Source organism: Lactuca sativa, chromosome 9 (assembly GCF_002870075.4).
Source record: "Lactuca sativa cultivar Salinas chromosome 9, Lsat_Salinas_v11, whole genome shotgun sequence".
In the NCBI taxonomy this organism is placed as follows: domain Eukaryota; kingdom Viridiplantae; phylum Streptophyta; class Magnoliopsida; order Asterales; family Asteraceae; genus Lactuca; species Lactuca sativa.
Window position 1 is genome coordinate 215,226,884 of NC_056631.2, and position 19,120 is coordinate 215,246,003.

Here is a 19,120-nt window from a genome sequence, read left to right on the forward strand (position 1 = left end):
GGAGGGGGAGCATGGTGTTTGTGTATAGATCTATACGGGCTTGACAACCCGCGCCTTGACTGTTAGCTACAGTCCATCATTTGGGGTGACAAACGTCAATACATTCTAACGCCTGAAGAACGTTGTCTATAGGCATTCCGAGTCAATAGTATGGTTATAAAACTCACATGGGGTATTAAAAATACATTGATTTACGAGGTTTTCAAACATATTGGTTATTTTAAACTTACATACATTTTTAGAAACAAACATTGGTCTTGAGAGAAGGCTACTTTTATACTAGTAGAAAATATAGGATTTTCTAGAAACAAACAAACAAGGACAAAACATTTCATTTCATACAAACATTGTCATTTAATACTTATGAAACTCACCAGCTTAAATGCTGATCTACTCTTTCCAAATTACTTACATGTCCCAGGGATTCAGTAATTTCAGGTACTAATATGCTTTTGAAGAAGAGATGATGTGGCGCTAGTTTAATCTCATATTTTGACATCATATTGTAATTGGTTTTGAACATGTAACTTTTGACAAATGTAAACTTTCAATTATATATATGATGGTTGTATTGCTTTCTTTACTATGTATTCATTTGTTACGTTACCACATGAAGTCATCCGCCCCCGAACGTTTCCGCCGTTCAGGTTTGGGGGTGTGACAGATGGAATACAAGTAAAACACACGAGTATCATCGTGTGTTATATAAAGAATTTTTATATGCTTTTATATAACCAAATCATATGTGATTTATAAACTTTATAGGGAACTCTCGTATATAAAATATGTTACAATAGCATTCTATCTTTTGAAATATAAATTGTTGTAATGCATGTATAAACTAAACATTTTCTTAGATTATATGTATACTTGTCTATCTTAGGCTCTACAAAAATCTATACTTTCATAACAAGTGATTCCTTTTCTAGGTATTTCTAAACAAACGAGACACGCTTTTAGAAAACTATAATAGGTATAGTTTTATGAGGAAATTGCTAACTTTTACATACTAGAAACACGATTTTCAAGAAGTCACTTTCATATACAAGAACAAACGAACATTTTAACACGTAAATCTGTTTTTATACCACGGTTTGTGAGACATTAACTTCACGTATGCTCGAGTACACATTTCAAGTCCTGTATTATATACCAGAATCCCTTGGAGGGGGAGCATGGTGTTTGTGTATAGATCTATACGGGCTTGACAACCCGCGCCTTGACTGTTAGCTACAGTCCATCATTTGGGGTGACAAACGTCAATACATTCTAACGCCTGAAGAACGTTGTCTATAGGCATTCCGAGTCAATAGTATGGTTATAAAACTCACATGGGGTATTAAAAATACATTGATTTACGAGGTTTTCAAACATATTGGTTATTTTAAACTTACATACATTTTTAGAAACAAACATTGGTCTTGAGAGAAGGCTACTTTTATACTAGTAGAAAATATAGGATTTTCTAGAAACAAACAAACAAGGACAAAACATTTCATTTCATACAAACATTGTCATTTAATACTTATGAAACTCACCAGCTTAAATGCTGATCTACTCTTTCCAAATTACTTACATGTCCCAGGGATTCAGTAATTTCAGGTACTAATATGCTTTTGAAGAAGAGATGATGTGGCGCTAGTTTAATCTCATATTTTGACATCATATTGTAATTGGTTTTGAACATGTAACTTTTGACAAATGTAAACTTTCAATTATATATATGATGGTTGTATTGCTTTCTTTACTATGTATTCATTTGTTACGTTACCACATGAAGTCATCCGCCCCACAACGTTTCCGCCGTTCAGGTTTGGGGGTGTGACAGATGGAATACAAGTAAAACACACGAGTATCATCGTGTGTTATATAAAGAATTTTTATATGCTTTTATATAACCAAATCATATGTGATTTATAAACTTTATAGGGAACTCTCGTATATAAAATATGTTACAATAGCATTCTATCTTTTGAAATATAAATTGTTGTAATGCATGTATAAACTAAACATTTTCTTAGATTATATGTATACTTGTCTATCTTAGGCTCTACAAAAATCTATACTTTCATAACAAGTGATTCCTTTTCTAGGTATTTCTAAACAAACGAGATACACTTTTAGAAAACTATAATAGGTATAGTTTTATGAGGAAATTGCTAACTTTTAGATACTAGAAACACGATTTTCAAGAAGTCACTTTCATATACAAGAACAAACGAACATTTTAACACGTAAATCTGTTTTTATACCACGGTTTGTGAGACATTAACTTCACGTACGTTCGAGTACACATTTCAAGTCCTGTATTATATACCAGAATCCCTTGGAGGGGGAGCATGGTGTTTGTGTATAGATATATACGGACTTGACAACCCGTGCCTTGACTGTTAGCTACAGTCCATCATTTGGGGTGACAAACGTCATAACATTCCAACGCCTGAAGAACGTTGTGTATAGGCATTCCGAGTCAATAGTATGGTTATAAAACTCACATGGGGTATTAAAAATACATTGATTTACGAGGTTTTCAAACATATTGGTTATTTTACACTTACATACATTTTTAGAAACAAACATTGGTCTTGAGAGAAGGCTACTTTTATACTAGTAGAAAATATAGGATTTTCTAGAAACAATCAAACAAGGACAAAACATTTCATTTCATACAAACATTGTCATTTAATACTTATAAAACTCACCAGCTTAAATGCTGATCTACTCTTTCAAAATTACTTGCATGTCCCAGGGATTCAGTAATTTCAGGTACTAATATGCTTTTGAAGAAGAGATGATGTGGCGCTAGTTTAATCTCATATTTTGACATCATATTGTAATTGGTTTTGAACATGTAACTTTTGACAAATGTAAACTTTCAATTATATATATGATGGTTGTATTGCTTTCTTTACTATGTATTTATTTGTTACGTTACCACATGAAGTCATCCGCCCCCGAACGTTTCCGCCGTTCAGGTTTGGGGTGTGACAGATAGAATACAAGTAAAACACACGAGTATCATCGTGTGTTATATAAAGAATTTTTATATGCTTTTATATAACCAAATCATATGTGATTTATAAACTTTATATGGAACTCTCGTATATAAAATATGTTACAATAGCATTCTATCTTTTGAAATATAAATTGTTGTAATGCATGTATAAACTAAACATTTTCTTAGATTATATGTATACTTGTCTATCCTAGGCTCTACAAAAATCTATACTTTCATAACAAGTGATTCCTTTTCTAGGTATTTCTAAACAAACGAGATACACTTTTAGAAAACTATAATAGGTATAGTTTTATGAGGAAATTGCTAACTTTTAGATACTAGAAACACGATTTTCAAGAAGTCACTTTCATATACAAGAACAAACGAACATTTTAACACGTAAATCTGTTTTTATACCACGGTTTGTGAGACATTAACTTCACGTACGTTCGAGTACACATTTCAAGTCCTGTATTATATACCAGAATCCCTTGGAGGGGGAGCATGGTGTTTGTGTATAGATCTATACGGACTTGACAACCCGCGCCTTGACTGTTAGCTACAGTCCATCATTTGGGGTGACAAACGTCATAACATTCCAACGCCTGAAGAACGTTGTGTATAGGCATTCCGAGTCAATAGTATGGTTATAAAACTCACATGGGGTATTAAAAATACATTGATTTACGAGGTTTTCAAACATATTGGTTATTTTACACTTACATACATTTTTAGAAACAAACATTGGTCTTGAGAGAAGGCTACTTTTATACTAGTAGAAAATATAGGATTTTCTAGAAACAATCAAACAAGGACAAAACATTTCATTTCATACAAACATTGTCATTTAATACTTATAAAACTCACCAGCTTAAATGCTGATCTACTCTTTCAAAATTACTTGCATGTCCCAGGGATTCAGTAATTTCAGGTACTAATATGCTTTTGAAGAAGAGATGATGTGGCGCTAGTTTAATCTCATATTTTGACATCATATTGTAATTGGTTTTGAACATGTAACTTTTGACAAATGTAAACTTTCAATTATATATATGATGGTTGTATTGCTTTCTTTACTATGTATTTATTTGTTACGTTACCACATGAAGTCATCCGCCCCCGAACGTTTCCGCCGTTCAGGTTTGGGGGTGTGACAGATGGAATACAAGTAAAACACACGAGTATCATCGTGTGTTATATAAAGAATTTTTATATGCTTTTATATAACCAAATCATATGTGATTTATAAACTTTATAGGGAACTCTCGTATATAAAATATGTTACAATAGCATTTTATCTTTTGAAATATAAATTGTTGTAATGCATGTATAAACTAAACATTTTCTTAGATTATATGTATACTTGTCTATCTTAGGCTCCACAAAAATCTATACTTTCATAACAAGTGATTCCTTTTCTAGGTATTTCTAAACAAACGAGATACACTTTTAGAAAACTATAATAGGTATAGTTTTATGAGGAAATTGCTAACTTTTAGATACTAGAAACACGATTTTCAAGAAGTCACTTTCATATACAAGAACAAACGAACATTTTAACACGTAAATCTGTTTTTATACCACGGTTTGTGAGACATTAACTTCACGTACGTTCGAGTACACATTTCAAGTCCTGTATTATATACCAGAATCCCTTGGAGGGGGAGCATGGTGTTTGTGTATAGATCTATACGGACTTGACAACCCGCTCCTTGACTGTTAGCTACAGTCCATCATTTGGGGTGACAAACGTCATAACATTCCAACGCCTGAAGAAAGTTGTGTATAGGCATTCCGAGTCAATAGTATGGTTATAAAACTCACATGGGGTATTAAAAATACATTGATTTACGAGGTTTTCAAACATATTGGTTATTTTACACTTACATACATTTTTAGAAACAAACATTGGTCTTGAGAGAAGGCTACTTTTATACTAGTAGAAAATATAGGATTTTCTAGAAACAATCAAACAAGGACAAAACATTTCATTTCATACAAACATTGTCATTTAATACTTATAAAACTCACCAGCTTAAATGCTGATCTACTCTTTCAAAATTACTTGCATGTCCCAGGGATTCAGTAATTTCAGGTACTAATATGCTTTTGAAGAAGAGATGATGTGGCGCTAGTTTAATCTCATATTTTGACATCATATTGTAATTGGTTTTGAACATGTAACTTTTGACAAATGTAAACTTTCAATTATATATATGATGGTTGTATTGCTTTCTTTACTATGTATTCATTTGTTACGTTACCACGTGAAGTCATCTACCCCCGAACGTTTCCGCCGTTCAGGTTTGGGGGTGTGACAGATGGAATACAAGTAAAACACACGAGTATCATCGTGTGTTATATAAAGAATTTTTATATGCTTTTATATAACCAAATCATATGTGATTTATAAACTTTATAGGGAACTCTCGTATATAAAATATGTTACAATAGCATTTTATCTTTTGAAATATAAATTGTTGTAATGCATGTATAAACTAAACATTTTCTTAGATTATATGTATACTTGTCTATCTTAGGCTCCACAAAAATCTATACTTTCATAACAAGTGATTCCTTTTCTAGGTATTTCTAAACAAACGAGACACACTTTTAGAAAACTATAATAGGTATTGTTTTATGAGGAAATTGCTAACTTTTACATACTAGAAACACGATTTTCAAGAAGTCACTTTCATATACAAGAACAAACGAACATTTTAACACGTAAATCTGTTTTTATACCACGGTTTGTGAGACATTAACTTCACGTACATTCGAGTACACATTTCAAGTCCTTTATTATATACCAGAATCCCTTGGAGGGGGAGCATGGTGTTTGTGTATAGATCTATACGGGCTTGACAACCCGCGCCTTGACTGTTAGCTACAGTCCATCATTTGGGGTGACAAACGTCATAACATTCCAACGCCTGAAGAACGTTGTGTATAGGCATTCCGAGTCAATAGTATGGTTATAAAACTCACATTGGGTATTAAAAATACATTGATTTACGAGGTTTTCAAACATATTGGTTATTTTACACTTACATACATTTTTATAAACAAACATTGGTCTTGAGAGAAGTCTACTTTTGTACTAGTAGAAAATATAGGATTTTCTAGAAATAAACAAACAAGGACAAAACATTTCATTTCATACAAACATTGTCATTTAATACTTATGAAACTCGCCAGCTTAAATGCTGATCTACTCTTTCAAAATTACTTGCATGTCCCAGGGATTCAGTAATTTCAGGTACTAATATGCTTTTGAAGAAGAGATGATGTGGCGCTAGTTTAATCTCATATTTTGACATCCTATTGTAATTGGTTTTGAACATGTAACTTTTGACAAATGTAAACTTTCAATTATATATATAATGGTTGTATTGCTTTCTTTACTATGTATTCATTTCTTACGTTACCACATGAAGTCATCCGCCCCCGAACGTTTCCGCCGTTCAGGTTTGGGGGTGTGACAGATTGGTATCAGAGAAATGTTTATAGTGAACTAAGTATATCGAACCACATAAGATATACAAACTATAAATGCTTAAGGGACTAATACTCTCTGACAAAACATTTTTCTTTTGTTTTTTTACGCTTAAGCAGCGTTACGTTTAACTTAAATTGTTAGTTCATTTAAGTACAAATACATGCATACAACAAAATTATTTTCATGATTTTAACTATACAACAAGTATTTAGACAAGTTGACACTATGATTAAAACTCGATATATATAATCAGGTTTGGGACAAATATAGCGTGATCAACTATATTTGTCCGAGATCGGACCAATATATATCGAGGATTGCTCATAGTAAGCAACAAGTCAAAACTTACCAAACCGTTACAAGAATCAAACACAAGAATTTAAATACTATAGGAGTATTTGCTACCTAAACTATTTTAACTTACATGTTTTGCATGTCTCAACTTTATTCAATTCTTATAACCCTATTTCTCGTACAGTCAAATGGCTGGATTTCACCACGCTGGCGACCCCTACTTTCCCAACCAAGGCAACGGAGGATGGGTCGAAGATGATCCCGAAGAGGACGAGGAACCCATAGAAGTGGAGGATGACTCCGGTACCGACTCAGAGTCGAAAGTGATCAGCCCACCACCCGTACAACCTCCCGTCTTTGTAAGGAACTTTCAAGGACCAACTCCCGTCTGGGGAAGTCACCTCCACCATTAGAGCCAACAATAAAACCTACGCCCTCCCTACGGCATGTTCCGGGACTTCTACGATGTCCGAGACGGAGGTTCGGCTGATCGGGCACTCCCAGTAATGGTGGGTAAGCTAGCCAATCAGTCCTATCAATCCGGAGTTCAAGCTAGCCAACTTCGGGATGTCAACGTGGAAGTACAGGTTCACACTTCCGACATCCGTAGGCTGGACAGAATGCAAGACAATGCTCAACTCCAAACTGAGGCATTCCAAGCGCAAATGATTGCGGCCCTCACCAAATTAGGGGAGCAACAAGCCGCTTTTGATAGGCGTCTAATGGAGTCAAAGCAATCGGATGCGAAGTCAAGCTCCAAGCGCAACCTACGTCGCAAGTAGTGCTTGCAAGAATCTCAAATTTTGTTATAAGTTAGGACCTCGGCTAAAAGTCTTTAAATTTCTCAAACTTTGTAACCGGAGACCCTTATAGGGGTCAATTTTTCATGATCGTTGTATCAACTATTATATTAATATGAGTGGCACTATTATTACTACGTTGAGTATTTCACTAAATCCTTGGAAAGTCTTCGCGAAAACCAAATGCTTGATCCATATTTTCAGTCTTACGAACAACTTTCATTCTACTATTTTAAGACTCATACTATCATCTGTCGTCGAACTATAGCAATTTGGTTCATAAGACACATTCAGTTTCTATACTAAGTAACTCTTATCGTTATCTTTTCAACCTATAGTTGAAGGATGCCTCCGCGTAGGAATCCAAGACGAAACAACGGTGGGGAAGCACCTATACCACCACCACCTCCACCACCTCAATTTGATGTTGTCATGTTCCAAGCAGCAGTCACCGCAGCGGTAGCAGCTGCCATGTCACAGATCAATAACTCGAGTACTACTGGCTCGGGAACTGGCACACACCTATCCAACCATGGTGAGAGTCATGGGAAACCCCGAGAATGCACCTATAAAGATTTTACTAATGCCAAACCCCGGATGTTTTATGGAACTGGTGGTGTGATAGCTCTGAGGCAGTGGATTGAAAGGACAGAATCAGTCTTTGAAATCTGCTCCTGTCCCGAGCACAGCAAAGTCAAATTTGCAACTTTCACCCTTATTGATAGAGCTTTAACTTGGTGGAATGGCCACGTTAAGGTACTTACCCTGATAGTGGCAAACTCCATAAGCTGGGAGAGCTTAAAGGTCATGCTGATGAGAGAATATTGTCCACGAGGAGAGATTCAAAAACTCGAGCATAAACTCTGGACTCTTGGAATGGTTGGTAATGACATCGCAACTTATACCAACAGGTTCTGTGATCTAGCAATCCTTTGCCCAGATATGACTGCTCCTGAGAGCAAGAAAATAGAGAGATACATTTGGGGGCTGTCTCCCCAAATTAGGTCAAGCGTGTTAGCTTCAAAACCTGACACTTTTGAAAGTGCCAAGGAACTGACACAATCTCTTGTTGATTATGGAGGTCATCAGAACTCAACGGTTGCTACACCAGAACCACAAAAGGGAAACAACAACAACAACAACAACAACAACAACAATAACAACAACAACAGCAACAACAACAACAACAACAACAACAACAACAATAACAAGAAGAGGGTATGGAATAAAGGGAAGGGTGGGTCTTCCCAAGAATCCACGAACAAACAACTGGTCTCAGTGAATGCTGCCACTGTACCTACTACAGTTCCTACAAATACCTACCCAACCAAGCCTTATGTAGGTAACCTTCCAAAGTGCGCCAAATGCACTTACCACCATCATGGACCTTGTCGGGAAATGCAGTGCGCCAACTGCAACAAAAAGGGGCACACTGCCCGTTTCTGCAAGGATCCCGCAAAGCCGATCACTCAAGTTCCCAATGCGGGTGTAGGCTAGACTTGCTACGGTTGTGGTGAGGTGGGCCACTACAAGAGGAACTACCCAAAGGCAGCAAATACCGACGGGGTGGGATGAGTTTTAGCTATAGGCCACGATGAAGCCGTAGCTGATCCGACTATAGTTGTTGGTACGTTCCTTCTAGATAATTCATATGCATGCATATTATTCGATAGTGGAGCGGAGAGAAGCTTCGTGGGTCAAAACTTTATTCCCTTACTTAAACCTAAACCTAGCAAGTTAGAAAAATCATTTACGGTAGAGATGGCCAATGGAAAAACCGAAAGCACTAGCTGCATATACATGGACTGTACGTTAACTTTAGACGGTCATTCTTTCCCAATCAATCTCATGCCGGTCCAAATTAAAAGTTTCGACGTCATAGACGGCATGGATTGGTTGAGTCTTCTTTGCGCCGACATCATGTGCTTTGAGAAAGCATTTCGTCTTAATCTCCCTAACAACGAACCATTAATTATCTACGGAGACAAATCAAGTACAACCCTTCGCATCATTTCGTGCATCCAAGCTCCAAAGTGTTTGCGGAAGGCTTGTTGAGCATTCCTAGCGCACATCGTTGATACAAGTCAGGAACTGAAGGACATCAAGAACATTCCAGAAGTACGCGACTTTCCTGATATCTTTCCAGAAGAACTACCGGGATTACCACCACAACACCAAGTCGAGTTTAGAATCGACTTAGTTCCAGGGGCTACCCCAGTAGCAAAATCGCCTTATCGTCTCGCACCAGCAGAGATGCAGGAACTTTCCAGTCAACTTAATGAACTCCTTCAAAAAGGATTCATAAGACCAAGTTTCTCACCTTGGGGAGCACCGGTCTTGTTCGTAAAGAAGAAAGACGGATCGTTCGGTATGTGCATTGACTACAGAGAACTGAACAAACTTACCGTCAAAAACCGTTATCCTCTACCCCGTATTGACAACCTATTTGATCAAATACAGGGATCAAACTACTTCTCAAAGATAGATCTACGATCCGGATATCACCAATTACGAGTACTAGAGGGGGATATTCCCAAGACAGCTTTCCGAACTCGTTATGGGCACTACGAATTTGTAGTGATGTCGTTCGGATTAACCAACGCACCAGCAGTATTTATAGACCTAATGAATAGGGTATGCTGTCCTTACTTGGATCAGTTCGTCATCATCTTTATCAATGATATACTTATCTACTCCCGAAGTAAGGAAGAGCATAGTCAGCACCTACGAAAAGTCCTAGAAACACTGCGATCGAAGAAACTCTATGCAAAGTTCTCTAAATGCGAATTTTAGATTCGAAGAGTCGAATTTTTGGGCCACGTTGTTAGCGAGAAAGGGATACACGTGGACCCCTCCAAAATTAAGGCCATTGAGAACTGGTCGGCACCAAAGACACCTACAGAGATTCGTCAATTTCTAGGTCTCGCCAGCTACTATCACAGATTCATAAAGAACTTCTATAGCATTGCGAAACCTCTTACTACATTAACCCAGAAAGGCGTGTCCTTTGACTGGGAAGCGAAACAAGAAAAGGTGTTCCAAACGCTGAAACAGGCCTTGTGCACCGCACCGATACTATCCCTCCCCGAAGGGATAGAAGATTTCGTAGTGTATTGTGATGCATCCAACCAAGGACTTGGTTGTGTTCTTATGCAGAGAGGGAAGGTTATTGCTTATGCCTCCCGACAGCTTAAGACACACGAAGTGAACTATACGACCCACGATCTTGAGTTAGGAGCACTAGTATTTGCTCTGAAGATCTGGAGACACTACTTATACGGCACAAAGAGTACTATTTTCACCGATCACAAGAGCCTTCAACACATTTTTAATCAGAAGGAACTCAACATGCGACAATGACAATGGGTTGAGTTACTCAATGACTACGAATGTGAAATTCGTTATCATCCTGGCAAGGCCAACGTGGTGGCTGACGCCCTCAGTCGAAAGGAATACACTGGTCGGAGGGTCAAATCTCTGACTATGACTATCCATTCCCACTTATCCACACAAATTAAGGAGGCACAAATGGAAGCTTTGCAACCTGAAAATGTGTCGGGTGAATCCCTGCGAGGAATGGAAAAGAATCTAGAAGTCAAGGGTGGCGGAGCATATTATCTCATGGACCAAATCTGGACACCGAAACATGGTGGTTTCAGAGACGTAGTCATGACCGAAGCACACAACACAAGATATTCCGTTCACCCAGGTTCAGATAAAATGTATCTGGATCTTAAGAAACTGTACTAGTGGCCTAACATGAAAGCATAAATTGCTACCTTTGTAAGTAAATGCCTTACTTGCGCAAAGGTTAAGGTCGAGTATCAAAAACCGTCATGATTACTACAACAACCGGAGATACCAGAATGGAAATAGGAACGGATTACCATGGACTTCATAACCAAGTTGCCCAAGACGACGGGTGGACTTGATACCATATGGGTCATCGTCGACAGATTGACCAAATCCACATTTTATTGAAGGTCTCACCGTGGAAAGGTTTAATATGCTTTGGGAAGCGTGGGAAACTAAATCAAAGATACATAGGGCCTTTTGAGATTCTTGCTAGAATCGGCCCTGTCGCTTACAAACTTAACCTACCGCGTGAACTTAGTAACATACATCCAACCTTCCATGTCTCGAACTTGAAAAAGTGTATGTCCGATGAGACTCTTGTTATTCCACTCGATGAGATCGAGATCAATGAGAGCCTCAACTTTGTGGAAGAACCGGAAGAAATCATGGACCAAGAGGTCAAACAAAAAAAACAAAGTCGCATACCCATCGTGAAGGTTCGCTGGAACGCCAAGCGGGGACCTGAATTCACATGGGAACGTGAAGATCAGATGAAACAAAAGTACCCTCATCTTTTTCTCTGATCCACTAGTATCTTTACTATTTTAAATTTCGGGACGAAATTCCCTCTAACGGGGGGATGATGTGACAACTTGATATTTCAACTCTTTGTAATGACCTAAAAAGTCAAGTATTGTAACCACCTTTGAGTTAATGAAATTAACGTTGATAATAAAAGGTCCAAAAAGTTTCTATTTAAATTCCTACTATGTTTAATGTCATTAAACCGTGATCGTACGTAAAAAGAACGCCCAAATCCGACTTCGTTTATTGAAGTTATGATTTTTCCAAGTTCGGCATAGCAGCAGTCAGCTAAAAACTCGAATTGGAGACCGAGCGACTTTTGGCCGGAATGACCTAAACGAGAATCGAAGGTCTCAACAATGGTAATTCAGCGGTAAAAAGTCTGGCAAAAACCGACGTCAAATAAAGAAGTTATGAATTTTTACAGAAATTCGTTAAACACGACCCTTTTAAAAATAAATAATAAAAATAATTTCAAAATTTGCCAACGGAGTCTAAACGAAAGTTGTAGAGCGTAGTCTCACCTATGCGTGGATATAAAGACCATCGAAAACGGAATTTGTATGAAGAAGATATGAATTTTAGAAGTTTATTAATTAAATTAAATATAAATTTAATTATAAATGTTTGGTATTATCCGAAGGGAGTCAGCAGATAGGGCCGAAGTACGCCCTGCATACCCTCGTACACCCCGCGTACTCAAGGCCTAGGCCTCGGATCGTCCACGTCCCGGTCTATGCGAAGCTAGCAAGTCCCATCCGAAGTCCGAGGCATTCGAGGACTCGGTCATGCATGACGTACGTGTACGTCCCGCGTACCCTCGTACGCCCTGCGTACCGAGGTGGTTCCCAACCCCTATAAAAGGGATGTGAGGGTTCCGAAGAAAGGGCTCCATTTCTCTCATTTCCTGTGCATTCTTGCCTCGTTTTCCGTGCCCGTTCTAACCCGAAGCCCTGGTCATTTTGCTCAAGTCCCGAAGATCGTTTCTACTCCCGAGATTCCCGAGAAAAATCCGTTTCACGAGACGAAACTCTGCCCGGATTCCATCTCCCTTTCTTCAAACTTTCAAGTGAGTTCATACCCCTTAATTAACCTTTTAAATGTTCTATAAATGCTTTTATATGCTTTCAAGGGGGGAATACAAGTAAAACACACGAGTATTATCATGTGTTAGATAAAGAATTTTTATATGCTTTTATATAACCAAATCATATGTGATTTATAAACTTTATAGGGAACTCTCATATATAAAATATGTTACAATAGCATTGTATCTTTTGAAATATAAATTGTTGTAATGCATGTATAAACTAAACATTTTCTTAGATTATATGTATACTTGTCTATCTTAGGCTCTACAAAAATCTATACTTTCATAACAAGTGATTCCTTTTCTAGGTATTTCTAAACAAACAAGACACACTTTTAGAAAACTATAATAGGTATAGTTTTATGAGGAAATTGCTAACTTTTACATACTAGAAACACGATTTTCAAGAAGTCACTTTCATATACAAGAACAAACGAACATTTTAACACGTAAATCTGTTTTTATACCACGGTTTGTGAGACATTAACTTCACGTACGTTCGAGTACACATTTCAAGTCCTGTATTATATACCAGAATCCCTTGGAGGGGGAGCATGGTGTTTGTGTATAGATCTATACGGGCTTGACAACCCGCGCCTTGACTGTTAGCTACAGTCCATCATTTGGGGTGACAAACGTCATAACATTCCAACACCTCAAGAATGTTGTGTATAGGCATTCCGAGTTAATAGTATGGTTATAAAACTCACATGGGGTATTAAAAATACATTGATTTACGAGGTTTTCAAACATATTGGTTATTTTACACTTACATACATTTTTAGAAACAAACATTGGTCTTGAGAGAAGGCTACTTTTATACTATTAGAAAATATAAGATTTTCTAGAAACAAACAAACAAGGACAAAAAAATTTCATTTCATACAAACATTGTCATTTAATACTTATGAAACTCACCAGCTTAAATGCTGATCTACTCTTTCAAAATTACTTGTATGTACCAGGGATTCAGTAATTTCAGGTATTAATATGCTTTTGAAGAAGAGATGTTGCGGCGCCAGTTTAATCTCATATTTTGACATCATATTGTAATTGGTTTTGAACATGTAACTTTTGACAAATGTAAACTTTCAATTATATATATGATGGTTGTATTGCTTTCTTTACTATGTCTTCATTTGTTATGTTACCACATGAATTCATCCGCCCCCGAACGTTTCCGCCATTCAGGTTTGGGGGTGTGACATTTATTGGCAAGATAATCTTATATTTGAAGAGGTCAGTGGGAGTCTTAATGATCTTGAATAACTTCAAGAACTAATCAAGAGTAAACCTGTTGTTTATCACTAGAACACGACTTGAGGTTTGTAACCTATCGTGTTGACACATTCTTGTTTCTATGCCAAATTCCAGTCAAAGTTGACTATGCATGTGAGTTCTATAAGGTCTCAATTGTTTGCATAAGGCAAAGCACCTTGATTAGAGAAAGTTCATTGATCAGTAAGGGTGATCTGCTCAACACCTTGGAAGACGTGGTAGGCCCTTGTGTTGCCAAGTGGCAAGAATTTAAGATTAAACAAGTTTAGTCCATATGAGTTTGATTTTGTCATATGATAATGGTTGGAAATGACAGATTCACATGCATAGGAACACATACACCATAAATTCTAAGTGACATAAGGTTTCTCTCCACTTTATGAAAATGACTTTGAGGAAACGCTTTCACTAAGAAGATTTTGAGGAGATAGCAGATGTGTTAGTTGCATTCTCAAATTCAATTATGATTACGATATCCCTATTCATAGTTCGAATTATGAGAAATGGCAAATAGTTTGAACATTTGGAACTTATTGTTGTTAGTTCTGAAATAGTTTAGACATACATATGAGCTTTCTAATAAAAAGTGTATGAGCTTAGACAAAGACTTATCGAAGCATCTCGTATCAAGAATTTGAACTTTGGTAAGAAAGTTAATAAGTATTGATTTCTAGAAAACCAACTGATTTCTGGGTACATGTCAAAGCTAGTGGGAGCATAAGTGTTATGCTAGTAAGAATGTAATTATTATGCTAGTGGGAGCGTAATTATTATACTAAGTATTGCGGGTCAACATGTCACACCCAAAAACCATGAATGGCGGAAACGTCATGGGGTGGAGGACGTCATGTACAGTATCAAAACAATGAAAAGTAGTAAACAAGCAACAACATCATCAATTTCATTAATAATATAATTTTAATACAAGTGTGTTCTGTCAAAATTTGATAAACACTAAAGTATAAATCAAAATGAAAGATGAGTCTTGAACGAGCTTCATCTTCTCTAAAACTTGCATCGGTATCTGTCTATTGTTGACCTGATGATACAAGTTATTTTGAAAGAGAGTATCAGCTTTAAAGCTGGTGAGATCATAAGTATTTTAGTGTCTTAATTTTTATGTAAGTATTTGTATGTATATGAACTGTAAGTATGAAAATGTATATGAGCATCCTAGAAAACCATATGTTTCCTACTAAAAGTGTCCTTCTACCAAGGCATATAGTATCTGTGTGTGTCTCTTGTAAGAGTGTGTACTTTCCCAAATTCTGAATATCATTAACCAAAAATATAGTATCTACATTACCGTGCATCGTGTGAATGATCACGAAGTGAATACAATGGGAAAATGAAATAGTACTATGGTGTAGTATCAAATAACTACAACCGTACTAACTACCTTAAGTCTATTGTAATCTTGTAAGTACTGTAGTATTTGAAATAAGTGACTACCTTTGTATTAATATTGCCTTATTTGAGGGATAAGGCATAATGTGATGGCTAGATCCCAAGCTAGACCCTCCCCTGTTAAAGGGATTTTGGGAACCATACAAGACCCCTGCATATTTGCAAGCCATGAACATCCACATTATTATGATCATGTATACCCAATATAACTATCACAATGCGTTGTGATTCATTGGTATAGTTAGATCCTGAAATCGTTCCATGCTATAGCACTTAGTGATGTCTGTCCTATCATCATATAGGATCTATGGAAAAGTATATGAATGTATGCCTTTGCTACCCAAAGGTAATGTATTGACTGAAAGTAACTATTATGTCCATATATGTACACATGATATATAACTCATATTTAAACGACCTTCGGACGGATACCTGATACTCACCAGACCACATCCCAACGGTTAAAAGGAAATAGAGTGGATAGCCTTCCTAAGTTCGTTAAACATTACTTATATAACTATACATATATAGGCATGCTTATAACAGGGTCTCTATGTAAACGTATCTGTGTAAATGTACTCAGGTAAATGTACGCATGTAAACGTACTCATGTAATAGTATATTAGTGTACTGTAATGTTCTGCGTGTGCTAGCTGTAACGTGTGTTCTCTCTATCTAGCATGTATAGTAATGTATTGTGTGTACTAGCTGTAATGTGTATTCTCTCTCTATCTAGTATATATAGACTCATGAATGAACTGACTCGTGGTATGATTCCGTATTCTAGTAAACATATTAGTATCTTCCTAAACTACCCATATGGTAGCTTACTAGTAATATAACTGGTACGTATGGACATGAAAGTATACCCTTGCTACCCAAGAGTATTGAATTGACTTGAAGAACCTTTATGACAATATAAAAGCATAAAATAAGTTTTGTAAAACCTTTGAACATGATTATTATCTAAGAAAAGGTCGACTTGATGTCAGCCTATACAACGGGCTGGAAGTATTTGCTTGATAAAACAGTTTAAGTATAAAGAACATTTGTTTGAAACACAATTGTAAATGAGTTTGAAATGAAACCTACAGTGTAAATGAACAGTTTAATAAGGAGTTTTAAACATATAAAATGTTTATGAAAATCATGTGAAGAAAACTGTTTGGTAAAACAGCTAATGAGTAGTAAATCATTTGAATGCTGCTTATTAATCACATGTGATGTATATAATAACTAGCATAATTCTACTTGTATCCCCCCCACCCCATAAAACATTTAAAAACATTTAAAACATTGATTAAGGGGTATGAACTCACCTGTAGTGAGTGGTACGGATGAACTGAAGATGTAGGATTGCTAGGTGTCAAGTGAAGTCTTGAACACACTCTATGATCCTAGTTAACATATAATATCACATATATGTAACAAATTAGTCTTTAAACAACTAATAAACAAAGTCTAGACACGCTAGGACACGTTAAACACCTTTATCAAGTGTTATTAGCCTCTAGGATTGCATCTAAGTGTTGTAGGGACAAGCTAGTGTGTGTAGGATTCAAGGAAAACTCCTTAATGGAGTTCACGGCCCTAATGTCATCAACAAAGGAGTTTACGGTCGTAAACTCATGGGTTTACGGCCGTAAGCTCCTACTTACTTGACCACTTGATGTTTTGAGGCTTTATAAGACCCTAAGAAGCATTTCTACTTAATGGGAAGGTCCTTAAAAGAGAATAGGGCACCACTTAACACCTTTGGGGAGTTTACGGCCCTGGGACAACTTCCTTTAGAGATTACGGCCATAATCTCTCATGGAAAGGTTGTTTTTGGTGTTTTCAAGCCCCTAACTTAACTAGGAATGAATCTAGGCTAGTGTCCAAGGCGTAAGGAGAGTTTAAAGCACACTTTGGCCCTATTGTTTGGAGTTCACGGTCCAAGAACTTCTTGGGCCGTGAACACCTTACTCTTGGTGTTCTTGGCTTGTTTTCTAGTCCTAAATACATTAGGATATGAGTCTAAGCTAGTTTCATTGCAAGAGGAAGGGACTAGGGCACTCTTGCCCCTTAAAGAAGGGTTTACGGTCCAAGATGGTCTTGGGCCTTAAACTCTTTAATCTTGTTGTTTTGATATGATTTCTAGGTTATTAAGCACATAACAAGCCTTATAACACACTTAGATAGAAGTACTCACGTTTTGGGACAAAAGTCCGAAGATCCGTGAGAGAGAAATCGACTTTTCTCTAGTTGGAAATGTAACAATAGTTATGGCTAAAAATCATATATATACTCTTAGGGTTTTTGGCAGAAAATACTTTTATTCAGGCATTGAATTCTAATATCAACGAGTTTTGGAATAACAGAGTTGCACAATACCCTTGTGCATCCTCTCTCCTGATATCTCTTTCAGTGTAAATCCTGAAATACTCAAACTTATACCAAAAGTCTGAAAATTTACTGCAACTGATCTAACTTCTATTGACTTGATATTGTTTGCACAGAATGGAAATTTCGAGTTGTCACATCATCCCCTTGTTAAAGGGAATTTCGTCCCAAAATTAGAATTTAGGTAAGGAAGTAGGTATGAATGATCGAGTCATGAGGTGGAAACTTCCTAATCGATTGGTTCTCGCGCTCATAAGTGAATTCGGGTCCTTGGTTGGTATCCCAATGAACCTTCACAAAAAGGAGGCGATGCTGCTTCATCCGCTTGACCTCTCGGTCGAGGGTCAGTACGGTTCTTATACGAAGATAAGGATCTCGTGAATTTCGATCTCGTCGAGTGGACTTACGAGAGTCCTAACGGAAAGGTAAGGTTTCAAGATCGAGACGCGATGGGTAAAATGTACGTTAATGAGTTCGTGGAGTAGGTCTAGTTTGTGAGATACAGGACCGATTCTGGTAAGAATCTCGGAGGTCCTAACTATCTTAGATTTAGCTTTCCACACTTTACAAAGCATATTAAGCCATCCCTAGAGTGAGACTTCTTAAAGAATTTGGTCTCTCACTTGGAATTCCAAAGGTTGCGTCTCTTGCTTAACTTACCAGTCAAGGGCCACCCCTTGCTGGGTCAAAGTTGAAAGGGTTTCTGTAATTTGCGAGGAGTTCTGAATGGACTACGATAGTAGGTCTACAAGACCTAGAATTTGGCGAATTACTGTCGGCGTCTCTAGTGTCGACAAATTCTCAACGGTTTTGATAAATTGAAAGAGTACTCAATAATTCCCACATCACTAATAATGTGTCTTAGGAATCTAACTCTTTAATTCCAAAACTCGTGTTTAGAGAACTTCGCGAAAAGTATCTCCGAGGGTAATGTTTCCACGGGTTCCTTCTTACTACGAGGGTAGATAAGTAAGTCATTACAAAGGGAATGA